Raw genomic sequence first — 18,515 nt, forward strand, 5'->3', positions numbered from 1 at the left:
CCCCATGCAGGGGGGCCAGGACCTCACAGGCAGAATCGGGCAGAATCTGGTCCATCGCCATGGACAGAGCCACCGTGTGGAACTAAATGCACCTGGGGTTTACTACACCTGCTTCAACAGCTGGCTTCTCCTTCCTCATTTTGGGGGCACCTGTCAGATCCCATTGAAGGAGCCCGGGGCCCCCAGAAAGAGGCTGTTCAACTCATGACTTCTGGAGGAAGGGAGGGATTCCCCAGACATGGGTGAAGGGGCAGAGCTCTGTTCCCCGTGGGGCCCCAGGCTGCCTGGAGGCCTCTGAGCCGTGCGGGCGTCGGAGCCTGAGTGCCGGGGACCCTGCCACAGTGTCTCTATGAGCCGCCGCCTCTTGACCATGTTTCAGGAAGGTCAGCCATCCTCCCACATGGTACGGGGTACAGGGTCCCCCTTCCAGCCCCGGAATGACGGTGAGAAGCAGGTAGGGGGAGTGAACAGGCTGGTCTTGCCCCTCCCTTCCCTCCCCCTCCTCCTGTTTTCTTCCTGTTAAATGTCGAAGACGCTTTATTGTTTAACCTTTAAAACCTTTTATTTTGAAAGTCTTTGAACTTAAAGTTGCAAAACAGTACAGACAATTCCCGTGTGTGTCCCCAGTGTTAGCGCCTTGGGTCATGTCACCGGCCGCTCCCACTGCCCGCGCTGCGTCCAGCAGCCGCGTGTCCTGCTGCCTTCGGTGTGGAGCGCCCCCTCTCTTCCTGATCTCTCTCAGCTGGCTGACGAGCAGTGGCCAGTTTGGGTTCCTCAGTTCGGGTTTCTCTGCCGTCTCCTCGCCCTTGATTGTAGGCTATGCCCTTTTGGCGAGAATGTCATAAAAGTGCTATCGGGGCCCCCTCACTGCTCTGCATCTGGACGCACGTGTGAGGAGGTCACGTCCCTGGTGCTGTGCTCAGGTGGGTCTTCAGGCTTCTCCGTGAGGCTGTCCTCGTCCCCTGTGTGAACCCGCCACTTAAACGCCAGACGCTCCGTCTCCCCGGCCTGGCCTGCCGCAGGGAAGGGGCAGGTGCAGCCGAAGGGTGAGGGGGCAGGGGAGAAGCTGGGGGTCAGTTCCCAATTAACAAGTTCCCAGACGGGGGGGCATCGAAGACAATGCAGACAGTAGCACTCTTGTCTTAAGAGTTAGTCGGGGGGTTTCGGACAGGTGGTTTCACCAACCCACTTATCGTGGATGCGCTCCCTGAAGGCAGCTGAAGCATGTTTTCAAGTGGGCCTCATTGCACAGCACGTGGTGACGTAGGTGCTCTCTCCGTGGTTGGGAGGTGAGCCCTCACGGCGGGCAAGGTGACAGGCTCAGTGGCTGGTGCCCTGGAACACTGGCCTGCGTTCTTATGGGAGACCCCGGCTTCTCCTGTTACCTCTTCTCCCCAGAGCCCCCTCTGTGCTCACTCACTGGTTTTCCATCCCTCACCTGGGTTCTGGAAGGATATTGCTCTTTGCTACCCCCAAGCCACGTCTTTGTAAACACAAACAGAATGTTGTGGGGGAAGGGGCGGCTGTTCGTGGTCAGAAGAGGAATTTAAGTGGGGTCTGCCCTGTTAGTTTTAGCTGCATACAAAGCACGGAGGTCAGAGATGTAAATCGCCACCGTTTCCTTCAGCTTACAAGCCCAGAGCTGGGTGGGCCACCTGGATGGCCTGTGCTGGGCTCTCCCACGTGCTGTGGCCCATGGGCGGCGGGCAGCTGGGTGCTCCCCGGGGCCTGGTTCCCGTGGGGCTTGTGGGATTCTGAGCAGGTGCAGCTCTGTTCAGGTTTCTGCTGGTGTCCCATTCGCTGCCTGGTTCTGCCCAAAGTCCCGTGTGGGCTGTGAACACAAGGACGCAGACTACCAGCCCTGTTTGCCAGCCATCTGCTGCGGGAGAGGTGGGAAAGCCGCAGCCGACAGGGCACTAAGCATCAGAGTGTTAACAAAATAAGAAGGATATCCTTGCTCGTTCTGTCATGTCTGTGTTGTAGCTCTGTCTTCTCTCAAGTGTGTGAACGTTAGAAAAAGGGGCGCCTCCCAGCACGCCGACCAAGGTCCCATTGAGAAGCCAGTTCCAGAAGCCTTTCTGAACCAGACACTCCACTTACAATTTAGACGAAGCTGAAATTCCATCACTGTCTTGGAAAACGGTCAGTTCTATACAGTTATCTTAGATGAGTTTTTCCTCCCTGAAAACTGTGTTAACATTCTTTTTTATGAAGTTTATTTTTGAGAGAAGTAGAGACAGCCTGAGCAGGTGAGGGGCAGAGAGAGAGGGAGAGAGAGAATCCCAAGCAGGCTCTGTGCTTGCCAGCACAGAGCCTGACGTGGGCTTGAACTCACCACCTGAGCCGAAACCAAGAGTCGGACGCTTAACCGACTAAGCCCCCAGGCACCCCCGTGTTAACCCAAGCAGGTAGTTTATGGCTATGGACACCACTTCCCGCAGTGACCGTGTTGACCCTCACGACGGGGCATGCACCTCTCCAGCTCCCATAGCACAGAGTTCCCCTGAACGTGTCCTGCTCCTGGGCACGAAGGCAGCACATTCCAGACAAAGCCCCCCCCCCCCCCCCCCGCCAGCTGTCCAGGGACACCAGGAGGAAGCGGATCCTGGCACGGATTAGAAAAGTGAGAAAGACGTGGTAAAGTCGAGGTGTGTCCGTGTGAGCCAGCGCCGTGTCTGACGTTGCACATCTGCGAGGTTCGCCGCCCCCCCGCCCCGAGTTTTGCACCTGCCTCCAAGGCTTGGCCTCCGTGCTGCAAGGGCCCCACCTGCCACTTACCCTCCCACCTTTATCTCCAGTCGCTGCCCATCTTCCTGCCCTTCACAGGCAAATGTTGGCTTGGTCGTCATTGGGATACCTATTTACTGAATTTAGTAAATGTTAGTGTAAAACATGCCCGTAGCCCAAAGTGCTAAACATAACTGAAAGTCTAGCAGCGACAATGATCGACACTAATTCTGATTTTGAACAACAACAACAACAAACCCATGCTCTGATCCCTGAGACACAGCCACCTTCAGAAATGTGCTCCCCAAGTAGATTTAAAACTGCCCCCAGGCCCGGAACGGCCCTGTCTGTTGCTAACAGAAACTGCAAGTTTATTTTCCCCCAAGACTATTTCTGGTGTCTTCTGTGTGTCTCAGACAGACTGGCCTCTTGAGGAAGCCTCTTGGGTGGAACCGGACTCTCTGTGCAGTCCTGGTCTGCAGCCCTGGTGTGCGGGTCGCGCCCCAGGCTTCCATGTCCCTGTGTGTGTGTGTGAGTGTGTGTGTGTGTGTGTGTGTGTGCACTCGTTGGGAGGGGGGGCCCTGCACCCCAGGTCTCGGGTTTGTGAGTGGGCACTTTGGTCCCTGGTTCCTGGGTTGTGCCTTTCTGGTCCCCGCCCAGCAGGGGGTGCTGGTGCTCCAAGAAAGTGGGTGCAAGGTGTCCGGAAGCAAGGGAAGGGCTTTGTCTCCCCGAGTGTGTCCCCGAGGCCCATGACTTCAACTTACACAACACTATATGTGTCAGTTATATCTCAATAAAACTGGGAAGAAAGGAAAGTAGTGCTACACTGACCCGCGTTAACTAGTGCAATACCGACACACGTAAACTAGTGCCACACTGACCCATGTTAACTAGTGCTATACCGATGCATGTTAACTAGTGCTATACTGACCCGTGTTCACTAGTGCTACACTGATGCACGTTAACTAGTGCTATACTGACCCATGTTAACTAGTGCTATACTGACCCGTGTTCACTAGTGCTACAGTGACACGCGTTAACTAGTGCTACACTGATGCATGTTAACTAGCACAACACTACTGCCATTACAACCAGCTAAGCAGCCAACAGTACTGTTGAGTACCATCTGTCACGCACTTGCTAAGCATTGTACGAGCCATCACAGAGCAGCAGTGCCCTTGCAAACATTGGGGACTGAGTGCGTGGCTGTTGACGTCGCGGGTCCTGGGAGGACCGGGCCCCACTGCCTAACATGGCGCCTGGAGCCCAGCTTCTTCATCAGGGGCCACACTCTTTCAACCACGGGTTGGGGCTTGGAGCCTGTCCCTGGGGACTGGGGCTCCTCTTGGCTGTCTCCCCTCTGAGAGCATTTCTTCTGGCTGCTCTGCTCCCTGCCATTTTATGAAGAAAATGTTCAGACACACGGACACGTTGAGAGTGGGCACCCCGACAGTGGCCCCTGGATTCTACAAAAATGCTGGACTTGTATATGTGTTGGGCGGGGCTTTGTCATCCATCTCTGTCTTGGTCCACTCATTTTGTTATTAACTAAACTTTATACTTCATTGGATTCTTAGATTGTAGTCGTGAAATTCACAGAACACAAACTTAGCACGTCGGTCATTTTTGAGTGTAGGGCTCAGTGGCGTTGAGTACATTTGCCTTTTTGTGAGGTCATTGCCACCATCCGTGCCTGGAAGGGTTTTCTTCTTCCTGACCTGGAGCTTTATGCCCTTTAAACCACTGGCCGCTCCCCAGGCCCCTTCTAGCACCATTCTGCTGGCTGGCTCTGAGAATCGGACAGCCCCAGGGCCCCATCTGGGCAGAGCAATACAGCATTTCTTCTTATGAATCACGTCTCCTTGTGACTGGCTGATTTCAGCCAGCATCACGCCCTTCAGTGCCTCCACGTTGCAACGTGCATGCGACTTTCTTCCTCTCTAGGGCCGGGTAGCTCTCCCTCGTGTGGGTGTACTGCATCTCATTTTTGCGTTCATCTGTGGATGGACAGGCCTCTGGAGCGCGACAGCACATTCTCTTCTTTACGCCCCTGCGTTCTCTTCTGTTATGGCCGCACTGGGGACCCCGTGACATGTTCAAATTAACCCCAGAAAGCACCGGAAAGGGCCTTCCTAGTGTGTTCCTGATGGGCTCAAGTTGTCACCTTTATGTTAAAGAAAATAATAGAGAACATCAAATTATAGGGCTGCAAATGTGGTGGCTCCAAGTTAGCTGTCGCACGGTTCCCCGGCCTCACTGTGGTTTTACGCATTTACATACCTCTGTCTACCTCTCCCGCGTTCCTGACCACGCAAGGACTCCTGTCCAAATGTGCGATCCCTGTACACACTCAGAGTGTGGGTCACATGCAGATGGCCATGCTCTGCTTTGTCATTTTATTACCGACAACCTTCCGCGTAGTCTGTGTTGTCTTACTGCCTTGTCTTTCAGATCTTAAATAGTGAATATGAGCGGGCAGAGCTGGGGGAACAAGCCTGTGTCTGTCCAGACTCTGGGGTCCCTCTTGATGGGGAGAGGACACGTTTCCACACCCCCCACACCCCCTCCTGCAGTAGATGATACATTTCCACACCCCCCTGCGCCCCCCCGAAGGCATTGGTGGAGATGATGCCCAGAACATCACACCCAGGAAGCGGGTAGGTTTGGATCCGGCCGGCCGGCTGGGCTGTGGGGCAGGTGCTGCTGGGCCTCAGGTCTGTGTGGGGTGGCCCTAGGAAGTTGGGCCTGTTGCTGAGGACTTGGTGCACCTTGCCCCAGAGCACTGTGGACGCTGGGTGTGTGTGCAGAGCACCCGCCATGGAGAACACTGTGCTGTCTTCCTGGCTCCCAGCACACTTGTGCTGCGTGCGTCTGGACCAGAGCAGCCTGGGCGTCCGGTGGGGGCACGTGATGTCCGCTCCGTACTGATGCAGAAACCTGGAGGGAAGCCGAGATTGGCCCCAGATCTCCTCTGGGCGGACACTGTGGCCTCCTCTGGCCACCCTGTGTGCTGCAGGGACACCCTCCAGTCATAGGATTTCTCTGGCATGACCAGAGGTTCAAAGCCTGGAACGCCCTCGGGCAGAGTGGAGTCCTGTGAATGGGGGTGGGGACCAGGCCACGCGTGTGGCAGGCCCCAAGGAGGGGCCCTGGTTCCCCTTCTGTCCGCAACCAGACCCTGCGCTGCCCTCCCCGCGGGTCCTCTGGGGTCCACAGCTGCTGCCCAGCTGGCGTCCTGGGGTGAGTGCAGCCGGGGTGGGCAACCGGCTGGAGCAGCACCCTCCCGATGTCCTCAGGAACAGGAGGACAGACACCAGCTGCGGAATCGTGGGAAGTAGAGGAAAAGCAAAGCTCCGTGGAGGGTGTCGTCTGGAGGGATGCCCGCTATGCCCATGCAGGGGAAGATGGGGCCTGCAGGGCAGCTGGGCCCTCTACTGCGGCCCCTGCCCCATTCACAGTGATGCCTGGGGGGGGGGGAGGGCATGTCTCCTGTCACCTGTGTCCCCAAGCCACACCATCAGTGTCCAGGAAGCTGCTTTTCTCTTGCCTTTGTTCCCCCCAAAATCTGACCTCAGAAGCCAGGGTTCCCTCATACCCAGCTCATTCAAAACGGACTTAATGGCAGACACAACTTTGGGAGAGAGACAGGCCTAAAGTCCCGGAGCCACTCGGAGCAGTGGCATGTGTATGACGGCACCTATGTAGCATGGCACCTGTGGGGACTCTTTCCTTGGCTCTGTAACTGCCCAACAAGGGAACGTACGGGCGGACTCAGCTGGAAAAGGCATTCTCGGGCCAGGAGGAGAAAGTCACGATAAAGTGACTGGCAGGCATCTTTGCAGAGCCTGTGGCCAGGCACTGGGGCTGATGTCCCTTCGGTGAGGGGTCGTATCGGTCTGTCTACTCCTGGGCTCCGCAGGGCTGGGGGGCTTCTGTCCTCACTTCCTGGGGAGACACCAACGCCCCCTGCCTGGGACGTCCTGACAGTAACTGACAAAAACCAGAGATGACAAGGTTGGTGACATCTTTTGTTCCAGTGATTCTGTGAGTCAGGAAGCAGTGCAGGGCGTTTCTGAGGTTCAGGGCTGGTGGAATCTGCCATGGGGATGTAGAGACACCTTCCACCTGCCTCTCCTCACGCACGGTGGTTCCGGCAGGTGGGGGTGGGGGTGGGGCTGGGGACGAGATGCTCACACACAAATACGAAAGGTACAGAGCCAACCAGCCCAGTGAGGACAAGGGAGGCCCTTGAGTCAGAGACCTAAATGCCAGAGGGAAGGGGCTCATCCAGCCTGGCTCAGATGCTCGGAGCTCAGGGAAGGGAATGTTTAGCGCCTCGTGCACGTTGCTGTCCTGTGAAGAAACAACTCTTCTTTCCTGGTGGTCGGAGACAGAACAGAAGAGTGAGATTTCACGATTGCAGCAGCTTGTTCGTAAGCGGGAGAATGGCGCACACACATGTAATATTTTTTAGACAGTTCTGGACATTCTTAGAGGTCCCTTGCCGGGCAGGGGGCCTGTAACTCCAGGCCAGGTATTTCCCAGGAATTGCAAAGTACAGGAAGGAAAACCAAGGCGGCCGCCCTCGGCCACCGCGGCCAACATCTCGCTTTCCCTTGGTTTCCTCCGGTGTTTGTGCTGCCGAGGCCCTTCCCGTAAATGTTTCTCACTGGCTCTTGTTAACAGCTGCGTGACGCCACTTTCAATAAGCCGTAGAGCAGTGTCCCCAGGTCCCCATCCCGTGCGCCACCCCCAGGACTGACGCCCCAAGACAGCATTTCTTCACCACCTTCACCTGCTCTCTCCTTTACATTTCAGTGAGGGTTTTTTCACCCCATTTGTGAATTGTCAAAGCACCGTGGCCGTTAGCCTGTATCCCGCGTGATGCTGGGATACAGTCCTACCCCTGCTGGCTGCGTATTTAATTTTGTTTATGGAAATATCTGACTAGTGTGTGGTCAGTTCTGTGGTCTTTGTCCCTTTCCTTTCTATTTAAAAAAAATTTTTTTTAATGTTTATTTATTTTAGAGAGAGAGAGAGTGTGAGTGGGGGAGGAACAGAGAGAGAGGGAGACACAGAATCCGAAGCAGGCTCCAGGCTCTGAGCTGTCAGCACAGAGCCTGACACGGGGCTGGAACCCATGAGCCTTGAGATCATGACCTGAGCTAAAGTCAGACTTAACCGACTGAGCCACCCAGGTGCCCCCAACTTTGTCCTTTTTCAAAGTGTTTTTGGCCATTCTAGGTACTTCACATGTACATATGAATTTTAGAATCAGCTTGTCAATTTCAACAACAAAAAGCTTGTTTGGAGTTTAGTTGGACTTTTTTTGAATTTTACAGAACTATTGGGAGAGAACTGACATCTTAGTAATGTGGAGCCTCCTGATTCATTAACAAGGTATATTTCCCCCCTTATTTAGGTATTCCTTAACTTTTTCATCAGTATTTCGTAGTTATTAATGTACAGGTCTTATTACACAGTTTTGTCAGATCTATCCCTAAGTATTTTGTATTTTTTGATGCTACTATAAATGGTATTATCTTAATAATTTCTATTTCTGACTGCTCATTGATAGCATATAAAAATAGAAGTGATAGAGGTGCCTTGGTGGCTCAGTTGGTTAAGTGACCGACTCCTGATTTGGGCTGAAATCATGATCTAATGGCCATGAGATCAAGCCCCTCATCGGGCTCCACGCTGACAGCATGGAGTCTGCTTGGGATTCTCTCTCTCTCTCTACCCCTCCCCAACTTGTGCATGTGTACGCATGTGTTTTCTCTCTCTCTCGAAATAAATAAGCTTTTTTAAAAAACAGAAGTGGCAGTCGTATGTTGACCTCAAACCTTGCAGATTTACGAAACTAGTTCTAATAGATTTTTTTTGTAGATTTCATCATATTTTAAATATATGATTGTGTCATCTGTGGAAAACAACTTTAGGTTTCCTTTCCAGTCTGAATGTTTTTTTACCCCTTTTTCTTGCCTGCTCACGTCAGATAGAACCTCCAGCACAATGTTGATGGGGCACCTGGAGAACAGGCATCCTTGTCTCTCGTTCTTCATTTTGGGGGAAATGCGTCCAGTTATTGCCACTGAGTGTTATGGTCACTGTAGGTTTTCTGTAGATGTTCTTTACCACACTGAGGACACTCCTTTCTGATCCTAATTTTCAGAGTTTTTTTTTTTTTAATCAGAAATAGATGTGAGATTTTGTTGAGTGCTTTTCCTGTATCTAGAGAAATAATTATATAGTTTTCTTATTTTTAAAGTTTTACATGTTAAAGATTATTATTACCATGTTCAATTGCATTGATTTTCAAATGTTACACCAACCTTGCATTCCTGGAAAACCCTACTTGATGATAACGTATTTTCCTTTTTATACCTTATTGGCTTTGACTTGCTAAAATTTTGTTCAGAGTTTTTGCATCTATATTTATGTGGAATATTGGTCTTTAGTTTGCTGTACTTGTAATGTCCCTATCTGGTTTTGGTACCAGTGTACCTGGCCTCATAAAATAGGTTGGGATGTATTCCTTCCTCTTTAATTTTCTAGAGTTTCCTTTGTGGGAACAGTTTTAACCACAAGTTAAATCTCTGCACATGGGAGTGTCTTGGCCAACTTCATGGAAATGGGCTTGATTTCAAGATTTGAATTAAATAGCAAGCTAATGCAGAAGGCAGTCACCCCATCCTGACATTTGGGGCAAATTCCAGAGATTCTGAGTCTCCGAACCTACTTAGAATGGTGAATTTTATTGCTTTTCACGTATTGGTTTTATCTATTTTATTTCTGTCAGTTTTTTTCTTTATTTCATCTAAGTTATGAAATTTATTAGCATAAAGTTGTTAATAGTTTTCCGTATTATCTTTTTAACATACGTGGCTTCTGTGGTGATGTCACTTCTGATTCCCATTATTAGTGATTTGTGTCTTCTCTCTTCATTGAATAATTAGGGATAACTCCTTGTTTTGTTTTTCTGGGGGTTCATTTAGGGTTAGGGGTATACTTATCAGAGTTTACTTTCAAGTGATGATGTACCACTGTATGTGTAATGTAAGAGTGCGACAGTCGCATGCTTTCATTTCTCCTGCCTCCCTTAATGGGATTGTCACCACACATTATCTAATATGCACATCAGAAATCTTAAAATGTATAGTTCTTATTTTTGTTGAAACAATTGTCTTTTTAAAAGATTGAAATAATATGAAAAAATCGTGTATGTTCACTCATGTAGTTACCATTTTTGGTGTTTTATTTCTTCGTTAGATCCCTGTTTCCATCTGACATCATTATCCATCTGCCTGAGTGATATGCTTTAATATTTACTAAAGTGTGGGCCTGCCGGTGAAGAGTTCTGTCATCATTTGTGAATTTGAAATAGTTTGAATTTTGTCTTTTTTAAAATTAAAGGTGTTTTTTGCTGGGTGTTGAGTTCTAGATTAACAATATTTTTTCTTTCAATATTTTGCTGCTGTTATTCCTCTGCTTCCCGGTTGCATAGTTTTTGACGAGAAATCTGCTGTCATGTGCACCTTTCCCCTCTGTACCTAATGTGTTTTTCTCTGACTTAGAAAATATTTTATCCACATTGCTGGTTTTTGAGCAGTTTGATTATGATGTACGTTGGTGTCATTTTCTTCTTGTTTCTTGTGCTCAAATGTCATTGAGTTTCATGCATCGGGGGTATTTATCCAATCTGGAAAATTTTGTTCACGGTTTCTTCAAAAAAAATGTTTTTGTCCTCCTCATTCCCTTCTCCTTTAGGGACTACAACCAAATGTATATTAGGCCTAGTGAAGTTGTCCCACAACTTACTGATTCTTTCTGATTTCATTTTTTTTTTTATCATTTCCCCCCAGTTCCCATGTGGACAAATTATCTGTTGCCATGCTTCCACGGCCACTGTCTTTCCCTCTGAAATGTCTAATCTGCCATTAGTTTCATCTAGTTCATTTTTCCCAGAGACATTGTAGTTTTCATGTATAAAGTTGGATCTGGGTGGCTTTAGAAATATGTTTTCCATGTCTCTACTTAACTTTTAAAACGTACAGAAAACATTTATAATCACTGTTTTAACATCCCTTTTTGTGAATTCTCCCATCTCTGTTCATGCTGGGTTGGTTTAACTGATTGACTTTTCTCCTCATTCTGACTTATATCTCTAAGCTGCTTTGCATGCCTAATAGTTTTTGATTGGATGTGAGGCATTGTGAATTTTACCTTGCTGGGTGCTGGGTATTTTTGTATTCTCATAAATATTCTTGAGCTTTGTTCTGGGACAGTTGTATTTCACAGAGTCAGTTTGATTCTTTCTAACCTTTTAAGATTTGTTTTTAGATTTGTGACCTCAGCAGCGTTGTCTCAGGTGAATTACCCCCAGTGCTGTGGTGAGAATTATCTGAGTGCCCTACCCGTGAACCTGTGATCTGCAGACGATTCGGGCCTGGCTGGCGGAATCACACCACGGTCCTGGCCCTGGGTGAGCGCTGGTCCCAGTTCTCGCTATCCTTCCATCCTGGAATCAGCCTCGGGGAGTGTCCTCCTGCACTCGGGAGGGATGCTCAGGGCAACCCTCCGCAGGTCTCTGGAGTCACTTGTCACTCTCTTCTCCTTGGTGCCCTGTCTTGTGAACTGGAGCCACCTTCATCCCCTGGACTCCCGGCTCCGCCTCTAGATCTGGGAGCCCACCAGCCTCCTCCTCCTGCGACCATGTTCCCTGCCTCATGTAACTCTCTCAGGTCAGTCTTTAGGGGACTCACCCTGTTGGTTTTCCACTTCTCAGGTACACTGTTCTCCGTTGCCTCGTGTCCAAGGTGGAGAGGCCGAGCAGCCTGAGAACACAGAACTTACATGACAAGGAGCGATGCCAGACTCTGTTCTATTTCAAGGCCCACACTTGTAACCTCCGCACCACAAAGCCAGTGAAGAGTTATTTTAAAAAAGAGAAATGGTATAAGCACACTCTGTATAAATCCTTGCCCTTGACCAAGATTTTCAGCCTACCTGTGTCAGCATGGAGTTGTCACATACGGGACAGAAACCAGATGAAGCAATGAAATGTTTTGTTAGTATGAGTGGCTCCCCCAGGCAGCAGGAGGGGTGTGGTGGTGGGTCTGCGCAGGGACGGCAGGGTCAGCCGGGGCTGTGAAATCTTGGCAGGCACGAGGCATGACCTCCATGCCGAGCCCGGAGAAGACCCAGAAAACAGCCCCAACCCCCAGCTGTGTTCTAGACTGGGGTCTGGGTCAGAAGTTCAGAAGGCCTGATCCCATTCCTGAGGCCTTCTAATTAACAGCCGTTTCCAGCCGAGTTCCACAGGAGACAGGCCGCAGGGGAGTCATCTGAAGGACTGTTTTCTCAGTTTCCCCAAGAATGCTCCATAGCTAGTGCTGCTGTAGAAGGAGAGGAGATAAGCTAATTTGTGATATATGTTGGTTGCCTTGGGGAGATGGGCTTTATTCTAGCAGCATCCTTGTTGAGAAGGGCCCACTGAGGCTTCCCAGCTAACCTGGCTGGGATGGGAGCCCATGGGGTGGGAAGGAACATCGAGCTGCATTTGAATGGGTGCAAACCTCAGGAACCAAACAGAGCAGCTTGGCCTCGCCCAGACCAGTTGATGCATCCCCCTTCTGGCCCGCCCTTCCAGCATCATGGGGCAAGGATGCTCATCCTGGCAGGCCGAGTGTCCAGCGTCGTCTGGGAAGGGGCGGCCGCACATCTTCGCCCTGGGCCAGGGCAGGCTATGGTCACTGGGATGCACATGTCAACCTTGTCACGTCCAACGTGCCCACGCCCCACCCAGCTCAAACCCAGTTTCCATAAATGGGCATGGAGCCCGTTTCCCTGGCCTTGTCCCAAGACCAGGGCACTGAGTTCCCAAAGTCTAACTTGGCTCAAATATCTTTACCTACTAGGGTTATTTTTCTGTTGCCATGGTGGAATTTGCCATTTTCAACAGCTGTGAGAAATTCAGAATTTATTTCTTTCAGTGAAACAGCACAGTGAGGGAGATGGTTACTGGAAGCTGTTGTTTTTCCTTTGTATGGATCCTTGGAAAAATGACCACAGTTAATATTTTAAGGGATTGATCTTTTTCTACAGGACACAGTCCGTGGAGCACATCGGTGTGTAGGTACAGATGTTTCTATTCCATCTTCATTCTGTGTTTCCATAGCTTTGAGGCATACTGCAAAGGGACAAGGAACCTGGCCAACAGTGGGCAGGCTTATTACTACTTCTGGAAGTAAATCAAGGCTGATGCTCTGGGCTGAGTTTACTCCGGGCATGTGATCTCACTCCATCAGATCATGTCAAATATAGACTCAGAAAGGAGTCATGGCAGAACATCGACAGAGGCCACAGCTGCTCTTGGATTTTTGTGTCTTTTTCAGAAAGTGGTAAATTTGTCCTGGCACACAGCTCCCTTAAGACAAAGCAGAGAGCTCATCCCTTGCTGATTTCTAGAGGAAAAGCTCAAATGCTATGAAAATACATCCCCAATTGTATCTGGAGTTATAGAATTTTTGTTAGTTTAGTTATTTAGTTAGTTATTTAGTTATAGAATTCTACTTTTTTTTTTTTAAACAAAAAGCACCCCCCCCCCTTATGCCATAACATGCTACCCTTTATGGGATTACCAGCCATGATTATTTGATGGCAAGAAGCATTCATAATGACTCATTTTATTGGTCGCTCTCAGTCATGAAATGTTTTTCAGAATCTCAGAAAGGTTCAGGATTGGGGAATCTGGCTCCGCCCTCCAGTCCCACCCCACCAGCCTCACCACCACCTCCAGGAAGAACACAACACAAATCCTTCAGGATGGATGAAAATGCCCTGCTAATCAGGCCTTCAGGAGACGACTGTCCATGGCCCTGTCAGATTTCTCCTTCCTAAACAGCTTCTACTCCAGGGAAAGGTTTTCTTGATTCTGACAGAGTCCCTTCTGCTGACGTTTATGTGTTTTTCTTTATTCTGTTTCATTAAGTTGAGGTCTAATTGACATAGCATCAAATTACTTGCAGGTGTACAATGCGATGTGCGGTATTTGTATATATTTACTGTTCTCAGTGTGTGGGTGGAGGGTCGCAGAGAACAGCTTTGTGATGTAACAGAAGCAGAAGCGTAGGCCCAGTGAGGCTGAGTCCCCACAGCTGGTTGTCAGCAGAGAGGTCTGGTCTTCTGGGCTCGAAGAGCATTTTTTTTCACCATGTGGAATTCATTTGAACATACATTTAAATCCCTCCCCAGCTTCCATTTTTCAAGTTGAAGATGATCTTTTAGCCCTTCCCAAAACTTAGGTATTTTCTTATTTTCTCCTAGTTCTAAAGTGAAAATATCAGGGCACTTGGGTGGCTCAGTCAGTTAAGCATCCAACTTGGGCTCAGGTCATGATCTCACGGTTCATGAGTTTGAGCCCCATGTCGGGCTCTGTGCTGACAGCTTGGAGCCTGGAGCTTGCTTCGGATTCTGTGTCTTCCTATCTCTGCCCTTCCCCACTTGCACTCTGTCTTGTTCACTCTCTCAAAAATAATAAATAAGCATTAAAAAAATAAAAAAAGAGTATATGCTTTTAAGTGAAACTTTTGCTGGTAATACAAACATATCTTCATGTGTATGTGTGATAAAAATGTATTCCTAGGGTTCCTGGGAGCTCAGTGAGTTGTGCGTCTGACTCTTGATTTTGGTTCAGGTCATGATCTCACAGTTTGTGAGTTTGAGTCCTGCATCAGGCTCTGTGTTGACCATGCAGAGCCTGCTTGGGAGCCTCTCTCCTATTTCTGCCCCTCGCCTGCTCATGCTCTGTCCCTCTCAAAAAGAAATAAATAAACATTAAATCAATCAATCAATCAACCAATCAATAAAATAAAGTGAAAACATCTCTTGAGTTCTTATCCACTACATGTCAGTGATGAATGCACCGGGGATACAGGAACCAACACCACAGCCCATCCTTCGAGGGCCTTGGAGTTTGAGGGAGATGTTGATAGCTTAGGGGTTGGTTGGGGTAAGAGGTTGTGTGTGTGTGTGTGTGTGTGTGTGTGTGTGTGTGTGTGTGTAGGTTGGGGCACAAGAAGAGGTGTCATCATGTCTGTGGGGCTTTAAGAGAAATGTTAAGGGAAGTTTTTACAAAAAGTGAGATATTTTCACTGGGTCTGGAAGAAGGCACTGCCTGGCAGGTAAGCGGAGCATCCATTTTTAGCCTTCCAGTATTCAGCAATGTTTAAACACCGAAGTAATGCACTTGGCATTACTTCTGTGTGTGTGTGTGTGCGTGTGTATGCTCATGTCTTGAGTGGTAGTACTTGGACTAACAAGACCACGTTCATTTTGGAAAGGTCACTTCTGTTGCAATGTGGAGGGTGAACTGAAAGGAGAAAAAAGGGGGAAATCCATTTAGGGGCTACAGTAAAAGCCCAGGAAAGAGACGATGAAGATTCGCACTAGGGAAGGGCCGCATCAGGAGGCTAATCCACAGGATTTAGTGGCCCTTTGAATACTGAGCGTTGAGGCAGAGGATGAGGGCCGCAGAGGCGTCCAGTGTTGTGCTTTGGATGCTGGGGTTGGACGTCTTACTACTAGGTTTACAGTTATTCTGTTAGGCGTATCGGAAGTGTGGGCAGAGCACGGGCTGTGCAGTGGAAGACGAGGAATCTGACATCAGCTGCGTGGAACCTGAACAGCCTGGGAGTGTCCCGGGAGTGTCCCGTGTGCACTGCCCTGTGGGCAGAGGGACACACGGCTCTGGAGAGCAAGGGAGAGAAGTACAAGAGGTGGAGTGCAGCCAAGGAGTGCACAGCTGGGTCCAAGGAGACATTAGCGAGTGAGAACAGGACCCCTCCCCAAGGGCAGGCAAAGGGGACTCAGGGAGGAGACTGAGTAGATATGCCTGACAGGCGGGAGGAGAACCAGAGCATGTGCTCACGTTCTGTCTGGTGAGAGGTCTATTCCGGGCTTGAATGCAGATGGTCAAATCCTCTGTGCTCACACGGCCTTTCCTTGGTGCATGTGTGAAGGAGGGAGAGGGGTAGAGGAAGGGGAGGGAGCAAGGGAGAGGAGGAAGGGAGAGAGGAAGGGGGAGAAGAAGGAGGAGAGAGGGAGGTGGCTAGGGAGGGGGGGGGAGGAAGGAGAGAGAATGGAAGATCTCTCTTCCTGTTTTTTTGAATTGAGATGTAAGTGACCTATAACATTATGTAAGTTTAAGGTTACAGCATACTGATGTGATGCATTCATAGGGCAATATGATGGCCACTGGAGCACCAGCTAACACCTCTCCTGCCTTGCGTAATTTCCGTTTCTTCTAGTGATGGGAACACTTAAGATCAAGTTTCTTAGCAGGTTTAATTTTTATAATTGTGGGTTTTTTTTTGGGGGGGGGAGTCTGTAATCCCTGTACTGTGTATTAATTACATCCTCAGGGCTGATTTATCTACAGGCTACAAGTATGCACCCTCGAACAACCTTCAGACAACACCTCTGCCATTTCCCACCCCCAGCCTTTGTAACCACCAACCACATCCACTGTCTTCTCAAGTTCGGTTGTTTGTTTTAGGTCCCCCATTTAAGGAATATCATATAGTATTTGTTTTTCTCTGTACGACTTACCTCACTTAACATAACGTCCTCAGGATCCATCCCTGTTGTTGCAAATGGCAGGATATGATTTTTTTCTTACGGCTGAGTAGTATTCCATTTGTGTGTGTGTGTGTGTGTGTGTGTGTGTGTGTGTGTGTGTGTGTCTTCTTTATCCATTCACCCATCCTTGGAACTTATGTTGTTTCTGTGTCTTGGCTACTGTGAATAATTCTGCCATCAACATGGGACTGCAGATATAGCTTTCATAACCTGTTGTCATTTCCTTTGGGTACATACCCACAAGTGGGATTGCTGAGCTGTGTGGTAATTCTATTGTTAATTTCTTGAGGAACCTCTATACTGTTCTCTAAAGTGGCCGGGCCAGTTTACGATGCAAGTAGCGGTGAACAAGTGCTCCTTTTCTCTGCATCTTCACCGATACTTGGTGTCTCTTGTTTTCTCGATCGCGATTCTGACAGGCATAAGGTGACATCTCGTTGTGGTTTTGATTTGCATTTCCCTAAGGGTGAGTGATGTTGAGCTTCTTTCCACATACCTGTTGGCCGTCTAGATGTCTTCTTCAAAAAATGCCCATTTAGCTCGTCTGCTCCTGGTCGAATCGGATTGTTGGCTTTTCTTGTTATTGAGTTGTAGGAGTTCTTTGTAAATGTTGAATCTTAACCTCTTATCTGATACATGGTTTGCAAATATTCTGTCCCATTGTTTAGGTTACCTTTTTATTTTGTTGTTTCTTTTGTAGTGCAGAAGCATTTAGGTTTGATGTAGCCCCCTTGTTGATTTAGTCCTTAGTTGTTTGTCCATTTGGAGTCATGTCAAAAAAACACTGCCAAGACCAATGTCAATGAGCTTGTATATGTTTTTTCTAGGAATTTTATAGTATTAGGTCTTCCATTTAAGTTTCTGGTCCATTTTGAGTTAATTTTTGTGAGTATTGTAAGATAGGGGTCCAATTTCATTTTTCTCCGTGTAGTTAACCAGTTTTCCCAACACCGTTTGTTGAAGAGACTGTTCTTTCCCCATTGGATGTTCTTGGGCCTTATCAAGTACTAACTAACCGTACACGCGGTTTAATTCTGAGCTGTCTGTTCTGCTCCGCGTATCTGTGTATCTGTTTTTGTGCCAGTACCATGTTGCTTTAATTACTACAGCTTTGTAGTGTAGTGTGAAATCAGGGAGCGTGATGCTTCCACCTTTGTTCTTTCTCATGATGGCTTTGGCTGTTTGGGGCCTTTTGTGGTTCAATACCAATTTTAAGATTGTTTATCCTATTCCTGTGAAAAATTCCTTGGCGATTTGATAGGGATGGCACTGAACTTACAGCTGGCTTTGGGTAGCATGGACTTTTAATAATATTAACTCTTCCAATCCATGAGCCATTTGTTTGTGTCTTCTTTGATTTCTTTCAACCACGCCTTGTAGTTTTCTTGTAAGGATCTTTCACTTCCTTGGTTAAATTTATTCCTAGGTATTTCATTGTTTTTAATGCGATTGTAAATGGGATAGTTTTCTCTATTTTTTTCAGCTATTTCTTTGTCAGTATATTGAAATGCAACTTGTTTCTGTGTATTGATTTTACATCCTGCAGCTTCACTGAATGCATTGATTAGATTGAGTAGTTTTTTAGTTGAGTCTTTGGGGTTTTCAATATATAAGATCATATCATTTGCAAATAGTGACATTTTTACGTCGTCCTTTCCAATTGGAATGCCTTTGACTTCTTTGTCTTACCTGATTGCTGTAGACGGGACTTCTAGTACTATGTTGAATGGGAGCGGTGACAGCGATCATCCTGAGGCTCTCCTTCTGTATCAATATTTTATTCAAGTTTTATTTTAAGTGATGATAATTAAAGCATTTGAAGGGGAGTCTAACTCCAAACAAAAGGGAAGACGACAATGAAACCAATAAGCTTCTAAACTGCCGAGTGGTGACCGTGCAGCAGAAGTCAGATTTAGATCCCAGGGATTGTCACCATGTGACTGCAGTGACAGACACTCTTCCCAGCTTGCAGTTGGAGCTCTTGGGGCGAGGGGAGCAAACCAGCAAGAGAGAGGATTAAGTCCTGAATTGTCGCCTTCATCGCACCCACCCTATCCCAAAATGGCATAGAAGAAACTCGACTGTACCCCACAGACTGCTTTGGTGTCAAGGAGGTGATGGAGTAGGGTAGAAAGAGGTCATGAAGA

At 48.4% G+C, this 18,515-nt stretch overlaps 1 protein-coding gene across 1 annotated transcript in view; it reads left to right on the forward strand.

Annotated features, from left to right (window-relative positions):
* The window catches only part of NXNL2 (nucleoredoxin like 2), a 221,855-nt gene that overhangs the window by 16,634 nt on the left and 186,706 nt on the right, over positions 1-18,515 (forward strand). The gene's annotated exons all lie outside the window — the stretch shown is intronic.

This window comes from Leopardus geoffroyi, chromosome D4, assembly GCF_018350155.1.
Source record: "Leopardus geoffroyi isolate Oge1 chromosome D4, O.geoffroyi_Oge1_pat1.0, whole genome shotgun sequence".
NCBI classification, from domain to species: domain Eukaryota; kingdom Metazoa; phylum Chordata; class Mammalia; order Carnivora; family Felidae; genus Leopardus; species Leopardus geoffroyi.